General features: G+C 41.5%; 1 protein-coding gene across 1 annotated transcript in view; it reads left to right on the top strand.

The window, feature by feature from the left end:
• The first annotated feature begins 270 nt into the window (after window positions 1-270).
• The window catches only part of LOC137616282 (lysine-specific demethylase 8-like), a 286,403-nt gene continuing 273,179 nt past the window's right edge, over window positions 271-13,494 (top strand). Inside the window, exon 1 of the mRNA XM_068345916.1 lies at window positions 271-717. The gene's annotated coding sequence lies outside the window, so the exon portion shown is untranslated. The remainder of the gene's footprint in view (window positions 718-13,494) is intronic.

Here is a 13,494-nt window from a genome sequence, read left to right as displayed (position 1 = left end):
AATTGAAAGGGAATTACTAAAAAAGAATAATTGTTTATAGTACGTTAGTTCCGGGCAGAAATTTCCCCACTAGTTACTGTGGCCTTGGTATACTGTATTGCATCTTATATGAACCAATTATAAAACTTCTATCTAAATATTAAAGTCAATCTATTTGCCCTAAAATGATAGTTTGTCTATACACAACCTCGACTTTAAACAACCGTTCACTTGTCAAAATATTGCCACTTTACAGAAATAGTTTACAAGATTTTGAGGGACAACCCTTGTTATTTAGTTCCCTTGTGGAGATTGGCAAATGTACACAAACAAAAATGGCCTAACCTATATTTTCCAATACTTATATTTCTTTTATAAGAACAATGTTGATTGAAGTTTAGTTTCAATAAACTAAAACAAAATCAATAGACCCTTTTTACGTGGGCATACAAAAGTAACCGAAATTCTATTAGTATAATTGTTTTTGTTTAATTTGTTATTTATTACGGGTGAAATCATTATTATTTATGATGAAATGTGTTATTTGGAAGTGAAATTAATTAATGCTTAATGAAAATTTATAAGACTCAAAAAGAAAACCCTCATATCTGATATTCACAAGAAGTCTGCAGTCTGCACCATACACACAGACAGACAGACAGACAAACATACATACACACAGCGGTTACTGCAGGGACGTGCGCGTGACCGCCCGAGAAACTCATTTTACTCCTAAAGGTAAGTCATTTATGATCTTATTATTCTTATATTAAGCTTATTTATGTTTTAGGGGCGTAGATTTCAGTGTGGTTGTATTAGAATTATAATTTGATATGTGTATTTATTGCTATTTACGTTAATTAGATCTCATACAGTTTGGACGAACTCCTTCGAATAGGATTTATTAAGGCTAGGATATATTGTCCGTCGGCGGGCACGCCCTTGCCGATAAGGAGATTAAACCACGTTGATAATTGAGGAATTGCAAGTAAGGGAACGTTACTTGAAATATTAAAGTCATCACACTCTAGTTTCTCATGACATTTCCTTTTTGGTGGATCAATATTCGAATGGTAGCTAGGCTACGATAACTTGTAATCATACTGTGAATAATGTATTATAATGTATAATACGGGGTTGATTTAGATATACGTGTCTTATTTAGGATTTCCCGCTGGTAGTGGCTGGTATTTTAACGCTTCTGATGTACCGGCATGATTTGCTGGTAGCCTATAGAATAAAACCAAGTTATATTGTAATTCTGGTCATAACGTTTTCTGATATTTTTTTTCACCTAGCAATAAATTACTCTGTTATTTTATATTTACACTTTGCAATCAATATACTTCCATGCAAGTCTTCATCTTCACGTTTGAATTATTTATTTAATCTTTTCGTCAATAAAGACGCACACGACTGTACAAGGGTATCAGGGACGTCCCCTTCTGGTAAGGCTATAGTGAGTTGGGTCAGGTTAGGTTAGATGCGAGTTACCTTAGGGTTTAGTTATAAAGTTAAGAAGTCAATAAAATGGGCCCTATGTATGAAAGCGGCCACCTGTTTGTATGATGACGGTGTGACGGTCTGAACGATCCGCTGGTCTCGGAATTCTCCTTGACATTGTATAATGGTTCTTTTCCGCCATTAGCTCGCTGCGCTTGCATGAAAATAAAACATCAAGCTCATATGTACTGGCAAGCGGTAATGTTGAGCTGCACACGCTAACATTACAGGAAAATAAAACCAACCTCGTATGTACTGGCAAGCGGTAATGTTGAGCTGCGCACGCTAACATTACAGGAAATTAAAACATCAAGCTCGTATGTACTGGCAAGCGGTAATGTTGAGCTGCGCACGCTAACATTACAGGAAATTAAAACATCAAGCTCGTATGTACTGGCAAGCGGTAATGTTGAGCTGCGCACGCTAACATTACAGGAAATTAAAACATCAAGCTCGTATGTACTGGCAAGCGGTAATGTTGAGCTGCGCACGCTAACATTACAGGAAATTAAAACATCAACCTCGTATGTACTGGCAAGCGGTAATGTTGAGCTGCGCACGCTAACATTACAGGAAAATAAAACATCAAGCTCTTATGCCCTGGCAAACGGTAATGTTTGCGCATGCGCAGATTATCAAGGAGAATTCTGAGATCGGGGGATCGTTCAGACCGTCACAACAGCTGACTTGGAATACGCCAGTTTAAGGGGTTGTCGCAGGCGGCTGTTAGCCCCTGTTTAGTTAAGTAGGTAAAGATATGGCTTGTAGGTTAGGTTAAGGGGGGAAGTAAGTTAATTGATATGCACATTTTATGGAAGCAGGAGGAACTGGCCGCTGATGTACAAAGGATCCGAAAAATGTCTAAAACATATACATAAATATGAGGTGAAACTAATTATTTACTTTATACCATAGGTTAGATTGTTAATTTGTTGTAAGAAATTCTCCAGTGGATTACGCGAACAACTTTCTTGGTAAATACTTAAACCAACGCCAGTCGACGGCGTTCGACTTTGTGGTAGAATCGCAAGTAAATTTATGGGATAGTTACTAACTTGAGATAATCTGACCTAACCTGACTTACACTCATCTCCAATAATCTTCCCCTTTGTCTATGCTAACGCTGAAAAGCAATCAAGGTGTACTGGACAAACAATATTAAAAAGTCATGACATGGTACTTTTCTGATGCTAAATTCTTCCCCATCACAAACACAGAAACTGGAACCAGTTGGTCTATTATCGAAGGTAAAAATGTAGGTAAATGAACACTTTAAACACAATAAAGGTACAATTCTATTTTAATGAATTAACTTTTTATTTTTACCTTTAAAAGTCTGAATGAATGTATACAGTAAATGCATTATTAAAATAATGACCTGTCAATATGTCTTCACAATGCACGAAGATGAATTGCTTCGTAAGGACGCTGATAAACCTCTTAAGTCGAAGTGAAGATCAGTGATTGGCCAAGAGAGATCACATGATAGGGACTGACTTCAAGAAAGGGCTGTGATTGGCTACTTGGCAATGCAATACAGTACAGTACTGGATATAGTATAGCTTGCTTGGGTTACAGGTGCTGTTGGCCTTGGTGTTCGCTGCTGCTGTCGTAGGTTGAAGGGTGCCTCCGTTTGAGCTGCCGCTGCCGACAAGTATGACCTAAGGGGGATTTTGGCCTCCTTGGGTCTCTTAGATAGGTCTCCAGTTCTAGCATCCCCTTAGTGATGCCAGTAGTGAAGGGTGTCTCAATGGGTCCCCAGTGTCGGTGTTTGCAGTGGCTCCCCTTCATAGGAGGTGGTCTCGTGGCTTAAAGCATTTTCCCCTGGTGTGGGGATATGGTTCTAGTGATTTTTCCTAACTGGGCATTTCTCTCCTCCCTTCCCTTGTGCCTTTAGAGCTCTGACCTTTGTACCTAAGGGAAGCTTCGAAAGGGTAAGAAAGTTGGACATTCTTCCTCGTCATCCTCTTTGGTTTCTGACTCGTTCACTTCTAAGATGAAGAAATAGAGGTAGAGTAGAGAAGGGCTTGTCGGTCGTAGTTGTGGGAAAGGCTCCTTCGAATCCACTTCTCGTAGGAGGGGTGGGCTACTTCTGAGCCTTGTGGTTTGGTTTTCGGAGTCTACTCACTGGAGTCTAAGCCTGTGATCCCGTGTCGCTGTCTTGTGCTTCTGGCGGGCGCTTGTCTCCTACCACCCCAATTGCTAAGTTGGATTGTTTATAGCTCGGTGTTTAAGGCCCCCTGGGCCAAACATCAACTTGGGCCGCGTCCCTCTATCGAGGCCTTAAGCCTCTCTGGTTTTGTTCCCAACTACCCCAGGTAACCTAGTGTGACTGGTTATGGCTCTGTATTTAGGCCAGTGCACATAGCCAGGGCCAAGGCTGTGACCCAGTTTCGGCCTCCGACTACCCCAGTAGACAAGCTGGACTGGTTACGGCTTCGCGTTTTGGCCGTCGGTGGAGCTGATGAAGTTACTTGGGCCATGACCCATTGAATCTCTTGCCCACTGGAGCTGGGCTTGGGTCCTTAGCCATCCCAGTAGTCAGTTGGAACTGGTGTTTTGGCTGTTTTTAGCCTCCTGTGACCATCGAGGCTGCCTTGCTGCAGCTGGACTCAGGTCCCCGGCTATCGTAGTAGCCAGTTGGAACTGGTGTTTGGGAATTATTTTTAGTTCCCCGGGGGCTGATACACAATGTTGGGGCTGTGATTTAGGTTAGCACATTCAAGCCTTGGCTACCTTGGTATCCAAGCTGGACCTTGTTGCGGCCCTGCGTTTCTGCCCCTCCTTGGGGACCGGAGTAGTGTCCCAGTGGCATGGCTACAATGGTGAGTTATGTCCACGTATTCGATCCCCCAGCTCTGAGACCAGGGGTTGTTGACTGGGACACAGTCTTTTGGTGTGAAGCTTTGGTCCCCTGGGACTCGGGCTCAAGTTTCTCCACTTTTATGGTGTATTGGCTCGATGTTTGGGACCCAAGGGGCTGTAGCACAGGCCCGATCCTTCCCAGGTGTCATCGCTCCACGCCTCTTGGGACTGTGTGGATCCAGCCAACACACAGGGTCTAGGTTCTGGGACCATGTCTTAGATTTTGGTCTTCTGTCTGTGTAGGCTTTGTGTTTTGCCCCCTGCCCCCCCTGGGGACTGATGCAATGTCACTGTTCCACGGTTTGTTCCCCCTTGGTGCTGGGGTATCCCCGACTACCTTCTTGTCTGGGTAGGACAAAAGTTGGTCCCCTACCTTTGTGCTCCGAGCCTTGGGCCTTGGAGCCGTGACTTGGGGTGGGGGGGGGTGTCAATACATGGGGCAGGGCCTGGATTCTGTAGCATATCGTTATCGACAGGTTGGTTCTATTGTATGGGTCTGTATGTGGACTCCTGGGACCAATGCTAGTTACTGGGCTACCACTGCTAGTTACTGGACTGAGAACTGTCATACCCCTGTAAATGGCATCCCCTCTTTTGGCATCGTGGATGGGCTTACTGTTTAGGTGATGAAGGAGCATCGGTATTCTTCATCTTACCTCCTGCCAGTTCTTCTGCTCCTCCATTTGGTAGTGCTAGTGGAAAGATGGCACTATTTGAAGTTCCTTGCCCTCTAGCACACCAAAAGTTTTTGGGGCGAAGGGATCTTTTCCCCATAAAGCATGGAGTTGTTGCCATCTTTCCACTACATCTAGCAGAGGAGTAATATGAGTATTCTTCCCTTGTCGGTGGTTGTTGTTGTTGTTGTTGTTGTTGTTGTTGTTGCTGCTGCTGCTGCTGCTGTTGCTGCTGCTGCTGCTGCTGTTGCTGCTGCTGCTGCTGCTGCTGCTGCTGCTGCTAGCTAAGCTATAACCCCAGTTGGAAAGGCAGGATGCTATAAGCTCCAGCAGGGAAAAATAGCCCAGTGATGAAAGGAAACAAGGAAATAAACTACAAGAGAAGTAATGAACAATTAAAATAAACATTTTGAAAACAGAAACACCATTAAAATGTATCTTTCATCTATAAACTTTAGAAATAAGAAAAGAGAAATAAGATAGAATAGTCTGCCAAGTGTACTCTCAAGCGAGAGAACTATACGCCAAGACAGAGGAAGACCACGGTACGGTTGCTATGGCACTACCAAAGACTAAAGAACCAGGGTTTGATTTTGGAGTGTCCTCCTAGAAGAGCTACTCACAATAGCTAAAGTGTCTCTTTTACTCTTACCAAGAGGAGACTAGCCACTGAAGAATTAAAGTCCTGTAGGTAACCCCCTTGAACGAAGAAGAATTGTTTGGTAATCAAAATGTTGTTAGGTTATGAGGACAGAGAAGAAGTGTAAAGAATAGGCCAGACTATTTGGTGTATGTGTAGGCAAAGGATAAATGAGCTGTAAGGAGATAGGGATTCAACGAAGGCCTACTATAGTACTGTCTGAACAGTCAAAGGATCCAATAGCTCTAGCAATAGTCTTAAAGGGTGGCTGGTCCCTTGGCTTTTATCTTTTACCCCCACTGTCACTGGCTTTACCAGGCTGCCCTGGGGATGATCGGCTGGGTAAGAGGGCACTTGGATATTAGTCTATTCTTAAATCAAAGGACCTAGCTCCAGGGCTAATGGAAGCAGTGTGGTCCATTTCAATACTTCTCTCCGACACCAGTACACGCTTTTGAGGGTGCGACGGTGGAAGGAAAGATTCCAGGGATCCACCCTTGGGGCAGCACTTCAGTGTACTGTATCTTGAGGGTTTGGATCATTCCTGGGGATGCCTAGGAACCTCTATTCTCTGATGAGTTTTCCTCAGAATTGGCTGTCACATCCGAACTATGAGGTGTGAGGTTCACAAGGCCTTTTTTCTAGTCCTTAGCAGAACTGCTCATAACTTTCAGGAAGAAACAAAGGTTCTTCTAGGCAGTTGGGTGGTGGAAGAAAGGGAAGAAAAGACCATGCTTGGCAGCATTCCCCACTTTCCTCTTTTGCCAATACTCGTCCTTTTTCCAAGAATTTTAGCACCCTGGCCTTGCAGACAGAGGGATGTGGAAAGGGATTGCTTGAAGAATTCCCTCAGAGGAATAGTTCTTGCTTTCTGAGGTTCTGAAGATCGAGCCTTTACAGTATTTGTACATCCATCAATTTTTTAGTACCCCCCTTCTCCTCCTCCTGTTCGACGGATTGCCATCTCTCCTCGTGTCAACAGGATGGGAGATTTTAGAAGCAATTGGTGGGTGGTTATATTAACACAACTATATGGGATTTCATTTAGCTCTGAAACTGACAAAGTTACGGGAAGACATTCTATGCTGGGAGTTGTCAGGCAGTCACATTCCAAGCAAGTGGAATGGTCTTTCAGGCATACATAGGTGCAAGGTATAACTGTAGGGTCTGTGGTCCCTACACCCGAGCATAACGGAGAGTTCTTTGGGTTTCTTCCTGTTCTCCATGCAGTTAAAGAAGAAGCACCTCACAGTTTTTTCTACCCTTTTCCTATCCAACCCTTTAGTCTGTGTTTTAAGTCACTTTAACACTCATAGGATCGATCGCTTAGTATGTTAAGTTCTGTCTTCGTTCAACTCTTGTCTAGGCTAATCAAAATTTTGGGAATAAGTTTGGACTCTCGTGCGGAGACTGCATCAGGCCACATCTTCCACGAAGAGATCAAGGTGCGCTTCAAAATCTGCCAAGCTATATCGATGAGACTGAGGCATATCACAACATCGAGATGGTCCTTTCAAAATTCATGCAGGGTGAGGTTTGTGTTGTCAGAGATTTCAAAAAATCAAATTAGAAATGACTTGTTGGTCCATGGGCTGGAGGAGAGGTTGGGTGTTAGGTGAAGGAGAACCTTGCTCAACGAATAATTCAGAAGGATATCATCCCCGAGGCCTGGAGGGTGAGCAAAGCCATTGTCCAACACCAGCAGGCATTTCAGAGGGAGGCACTTCTACTCCAAATATTGTTTTTTTCACAGTCGAACCAAAACAAAGATTTAATCTGTGAACGAGAGTCTTGTTACCCAGGCTTTCGCATTAGCCCTCCACATCACCGAAAGCTTCTCCTTGAGTTGTGGGCCTTGAAGGCTTGATGAGTCTCCAAGTGATACATTAGCAGGGGCTTGACCTTACAGCCACCAGTGGTATATGCACAGAATGCAAAGGTAAGCCTGTTCTTTATAGGCTAATGCCTGGATAGCTTCTCTTCTGCAGTGATGTACTCTGAAGAGGTCTTTTCTTCCAAAAAAAAGTCCTGTTTCATCATAGTAGAAGACTCACATGGGACTGTAGTCCTCCTTGACAGTCAACTCGACGAACATCTTAACAAATGCCTTGGCCGCTTTCGTGCCTCACCACCGAATGAATGCCAGATTGTCACTTCAATTACCAAACCTCCCCTGTGAGGCCTTGAACTTGGGGATGCCTGCTTCGATTTCCCTTCTCCCACGTTGTCTTCGTCCTGAGCACACACGAGATCACCGAAAATGGTGCTGGCCTTTTGGCAGATTGTCTTGGTGATAGTGTCTAGTGATCTCCTTGTCTTTAATCCAAAGGAGAAGCAGTCTCTCCATCTCATCATGGACGTGGCTCCTCTTGCTGGAAAAAAGTCATGCCCTTAGGTGTTGCTGCTGTTATGGCTTCCTTTTATTTAAGGATGGTGCCTATCATCAGTGGATTTCAGCCATACTCCTTAGCGATCACACTTAACCGCATGTCAGCCTCATACCTCTTGATTATCTCAAGCTTCGTCTCCGTAGAAAGCATCCTCTTCTTTTTTCCCTTTGCATCGGTAACATTCTTGGGACCCATGGCTGATAATGAACAAGTTATATAACAGAACACGATACAGTACAGTACAGTAACTAAAAGCACGAAAGGAAAATCGCAAACATGAATTCAATGTGAGCAATATAGCTGCCGAAAGGAAATGGTCGAGGAATGCCGATGCGTAGATTCGTGATGGGATAGATGCTGACCAATAGGAGAGCAGGATCTTAGGGCATTAACTAGCATCAGAGTTGGGAGATAACCAATGGGAGCACAGGAGGATGGGGCCAAGTTTATGGTTGGCACCTTGCAAATTTTAAAATTACTCTCGGCGGCAGGGAGAATAATGTACTGTACCTAGTTTCATATCATGCAATTTTTTTTAAATATTAAACTTAGCCGGTGAATATATAAATAGCTGACGTCTCCGACGGTCGACAGATTCCAAAAACTCGCGAGCGATCGCCATGAAGGCTGCCGGGTGTGCCCACCAGCGCCGAGTATCGGCCAGATACCGCATATACTTCTCAACCAAACCAGTTCTTCTCTGTCGCTGTTAAAGACAACACTGGTTCCGCTCGCACTAGACCTCGAGTTTTCTACCGAATTGGTGAAGTACTTGGTTTTGGTTTTATTGCTTTAGCCGTGTTGGATTATTCAATACTATCTTCAAAAGAAATGCTTTTGAAAGGAGAGGAAAAGTTTTTGGCCTTTATTGTTTTAATACTGGTCTCTACCCACCACCATGGGTGTGAATCAGCTATTTATATATTCACCGGCTAAGTTTAATATTTAAAAATGATATTTTCATTATAAAATAAATTTTTGAATATACTTACCCGGTGAATATATAATATTAAAGGCCCTCCCTTCCTCCCCGATAGAGACCCTACGGACTGAGAAGAACTGGTTTGGTTGAGAAGTATATGCGGTATCTGGCCGATAGTCGGCGCTGGTGGGCACACCCGGCAGCCTTCATGGCGATCGCTCGCGAGTTTTTGGAATCTGTCGACCGTCGGAGACGTCAGCTATTTATATATTCACCGGGTATATTCAAACATTTATTTTATAATGAAAATATCATTTTTACAATCTTTGCATCTTGTTTCGCATCATGAAATTTTGGTATGCAGAAAATTTTGTATCAAGAGGCATCACTGTAGTTGCACAAATTGTTCAGGCCATTAGTTCTCAGATTTCAGAGTTAGGCAGGTAACGGTGTCGCTAAACAGCTCGTGTGAAGCATCGAGTTGCACCTGGGACAGTTACCAGGCAGTTGCTTTAGGACTTTCACCCACCTAATGGTGAGTCTCCACTGTAAATAACGAAAGGGATTGTATATACTGTAGTGCTGGAACTAATGACAGATGTGGAAATAATCTAACTACAAACCTTGAGCTATTATCACCTTCCCCCTAAAATTCCTGCCTGCAATTTTAAAGTGATTTTACCAGTATGAGTGTAAGTGGGGTGGCCGGTCTACCAACCCACTCCACCCACTAACTAGTGGTGGGTACTTGCACCTCACTTAAGTCATATGGCTGGTTTCAGCTTTCGCCAAAATATATCTGTAAATAGCTCAAGATTTGTATGATTAGAAAAATTACAAATTATTTCCAAATTCTGTCATTTTAATTTCTTCTCTAGATTCACTTTATTTGTCCTTATGTCATTTAGTAGCTTGATATATAATGTTAGGGCTGCATATTGGAAAGCTCTAGAACCCATAATAGGAACAGAGGCAACATTAGCAGTTTTGAGAAGGTTTACATACTCCTAGATGTACTCTTATAAATGGTGTAATCAACGGGGAACTGGAGACCTGTCATTGTTCTTCCTGCCTGGTTCCCCGGATGCCATTCAGGACGGGTATCGCTAGTAGCATACCGTCTGTCATAAGAATAAAGATTGTTCTATCCCTGTTGACCAGGACACACAACCTTGGAGCCATTCTCTCTGTCCTACAGGAGGCGCTCTCTTCTGTCTCTTGAGAAAGTGACTCTAGTAATATTTAAAAGCCTGGTGCTTCGGACTGGCTACTACTCAATAAGTGTTCCTGCTAGTCTCTTTTGAGCATTTTCAATCGGTACTAGTCTACCAACGGGTCTTGGCGATTGTACCTTTCTACGCTCTCACAGGGAAATCATTTCTGTATTGTGGCAGACTATCTTTGTTGCCCATTACCCATCAGAGTACCCACATGTTCCTTTATTCTTGAACTGGTGGTATTGGCTAAACAGATGATGTAGCAAACTTATCTCCTTTAGGGGACAAGAAGCGTCTCGCCTTAGATAACGGTTGTGAAATAAATCTAGAATGATTGGTCTTTTACCTCTTCTTTCTTCTTCTTTGGGGTGCAGCAGTGACTCCATTATTTACTGGAAGGGAATATAGATGCAGATGAATCATAATCAAGAAATTTTTGCATTAGTTTGTTTAGAAGCATCTCCCCCATCCTCGTGAATGACGGGGAGGATGGACAAATGTATGCATCCGCGTTTTTGTATGACCATACTGTACATTTAGATGATTCTCCACATGGATATACAGTAGTTTTTTTCCCTTGACAGACTACCAGTCCATGGTAGTGACTTAGCCAGATACCTGCCTCACCTTAGAGTCAAAGTCGTTAAATAATTTGTATTTTTCCTACCTACAAACCCAAGTCCTTTTAAGTTTCTCTTCCCACCTCAACCACCCTACAGGCCCTAGGTTTGATGTCAAAGTGGCTATAAAGTGTGTTGGCGGTATCCCCTCCCCCCACCCTGATATCGACACCTCTTATCAATTTTAACGCCAGAGTTCCTGCCATACTGGAAACATATACTAAGGAACTTTGTTTTTGATAGTTGAGAGAAATAAGAGTTACGTTGTTCTAAAACTTTCGTTTTGTAGTCGACCCGCCATAAATTGAAGCTATGAATTTCAACCAGTTATTGTCAACAACCCCCCCCCAAAAAAAATTGAATTTGTGCTAGCTTCATTTTCTGTAACATTTATTGCACTATTCTCTAATTGTATAGATTTGTCCATCCATACAGTGCAGTATTTTACTTCCTCTGTATCCCTCAGGCTTGCCTTCCTTCAATTTTTAATGCAAAACCTGTAAATTGTAACATTACTTAATGATCCCACCATCAAATAACATTACTTGTAAGAGTACAGTACTGTAATTTAATTGACAATTGTGTAATTCAGCTACACTAGTTTACAGCTATTACCTAAAGGAATGTGCTTGTATATGTGAAATATTGATTTGGAACTCTTGTCCACTAATTACAATGTCAAGTTTTTATAAAATGATTTGTTACTGTACTTCAGTTCAGAATGAAACTATGTTGTGTATGATGCAAATGTAAAAATGTTCTCTGACATTGAATTAAATGATGCAAATGTAAAAATGTTTTCTGACATTGAATTAAATTTTTTTTTTTTTTTTTTTTTTTTTTTTTTTTTTTTTTTTAATTATATATATTGAATAATTTTACACATTTAATGAAGGTGATCAAAATTTTATGGTAGTTGAAATTAAATTATATATATTGAATAATTTTACACATTTAATGAAGGTGATCAAAATTTTATGGTAGTTGAAAACCAATATGAGGTTATATGGAATTTTGATTTTATAGATTAAACATAAGCAATATTAGAGATTTGTTTTGAAATATATCGATGAATCGATAAAAGAGGTTTTGTTATGAATGATAGCCTGTGAAGTGCACTCTGGGTCCATAGTTGAAGCTGGAGTTGTGTTCGAGGATAATTTGAATAATGTCATAGTGAGAGCCCAAATGAATACAGAGTACCAGATGGGCAATATTAACTTGAAAATTTACCGAAGCGAACAAAACCCAAAATGGCTGCCGAAACCGAGGCAGGCCAACCGCTTCCAAAACTAAAATCCACAATACTGGAAACAGAACAAATGCCCGGTACTGCAATAAACTGTCAAAACAAACTATGGTACTTAACATTGGTAAAGGTGAAGTAGCAACGTCAGTCATGTTGAATTAACGACAAACACTTGCGAAAAAACACTGATCAAAACACTACCGACTTAGCTGGCATGTCCAAAACAGAAGGATGACCTGGAGAGTGCGAGTAGTAGGTGTCGGTGGGGTAGCCCAACTGTATTCTCTAGGGCCTGTCACGGCCCTCCCCTTTGATGAAGGGATTATCTAAATGGAAGACAGCCTGTGAATAGTGGTTTACACACGCCGTTGTTAAATACACGACACCAACAAGGTGCTCGCGCGAGGGTTGTAACCTCTGCATTCCATGCTTTTATCTTTCTCTAGTATATTTGGAAGATTTATATTAGAAAAGTGTAAAGAAGGACCCTTTTCACCGGGCGTCACAGGTCTCTCCCCAGAAATAGATTTTTCCTTCGTCAAAATCCCTTTTTCAAGGAGGAAAATTTGTGAAAGAATTACACTTTTTTAGGGGTTTATTTAGTTGTTGCTGGACTGGAAAGATCGTGATGTCATTTCCTTGAACTAGATCAGGTAGAGGCTGGAAAAAATTTTAGGACATAAATTTTCATATATAATTGTTGGAGAAGCATGCAGGCAATTTATAATGGCTGGAGAAGCATTTATAGAGTATATTGATTGTTTGGAAAGCATGCTTACAAAGGCAGTATAAATCCAAACAATTTTTGGGTGTGTAGAAAGAGCTTAAGCAATTTTATCATGCACGTAAACATGACCATAATATGCAGGGGGAAAATAGTCTAGGCTTATACTCCATTAGTGTGTGTTGTGACTATTAATCAAAATATGGACAAAGTCAAGATCATAACTGGTGGAAAGAGGAAATTTTAGTATGGATTATAGCTTTGACACACTACTTTAAATGGTAATACTCTGCATTGTGCTATAGTTATGTACTGTTCTTCTTACAAGAATGTAAATGATTTTCTTTATATTAGGTTATTTTTTGGTAAAGGCTCTGTTGTTCAGTGAAGTTTGTTAACAATATACAGTAGTTAAGTAGCGACAGGTACATGAGGGACGAGTGACTATGTACATGTACTTGCATATCTGCTGATTTTAGCTATTTCTTTGACTGCCAATAAGTGTAGACATTATTGCCCTGTTGCTCTTGGTTTTGATGCCAACTTTCTTGATTTTCTTAACCCTTTTCATTCTTGTTGACTTTTGTATGATTTTTATGTATAGTAAAGGTTGGTTCTGGAATAGATCTGCTTTGTTTCCTTTGAATACCAGGCCTCATAATTCCACTTCCTTTTGTATTATTATTATTATTATTATTATTATTATTATTA

Source organism: Palaemon carinicauda, chromosome 22, assembly GCF_036898095.1.
Source record: "Palaemon carinicauda isolate YSFRI2023 chromosome 22, ASM3689809v2, whole genome shotgun sequence".
Taxonomy (NCBI): Eukaryota; Metazoa; Arthropoda; class Malacostraca; order Decapoda; family Palaemonidae; genus Palaemon; species Palaemon carinicauda.
The sequence above is the reverse complement of the archived record's forward strand: the minus strand, read 5'-3'. Positions and strand labels throughout refer to the sequence as shown.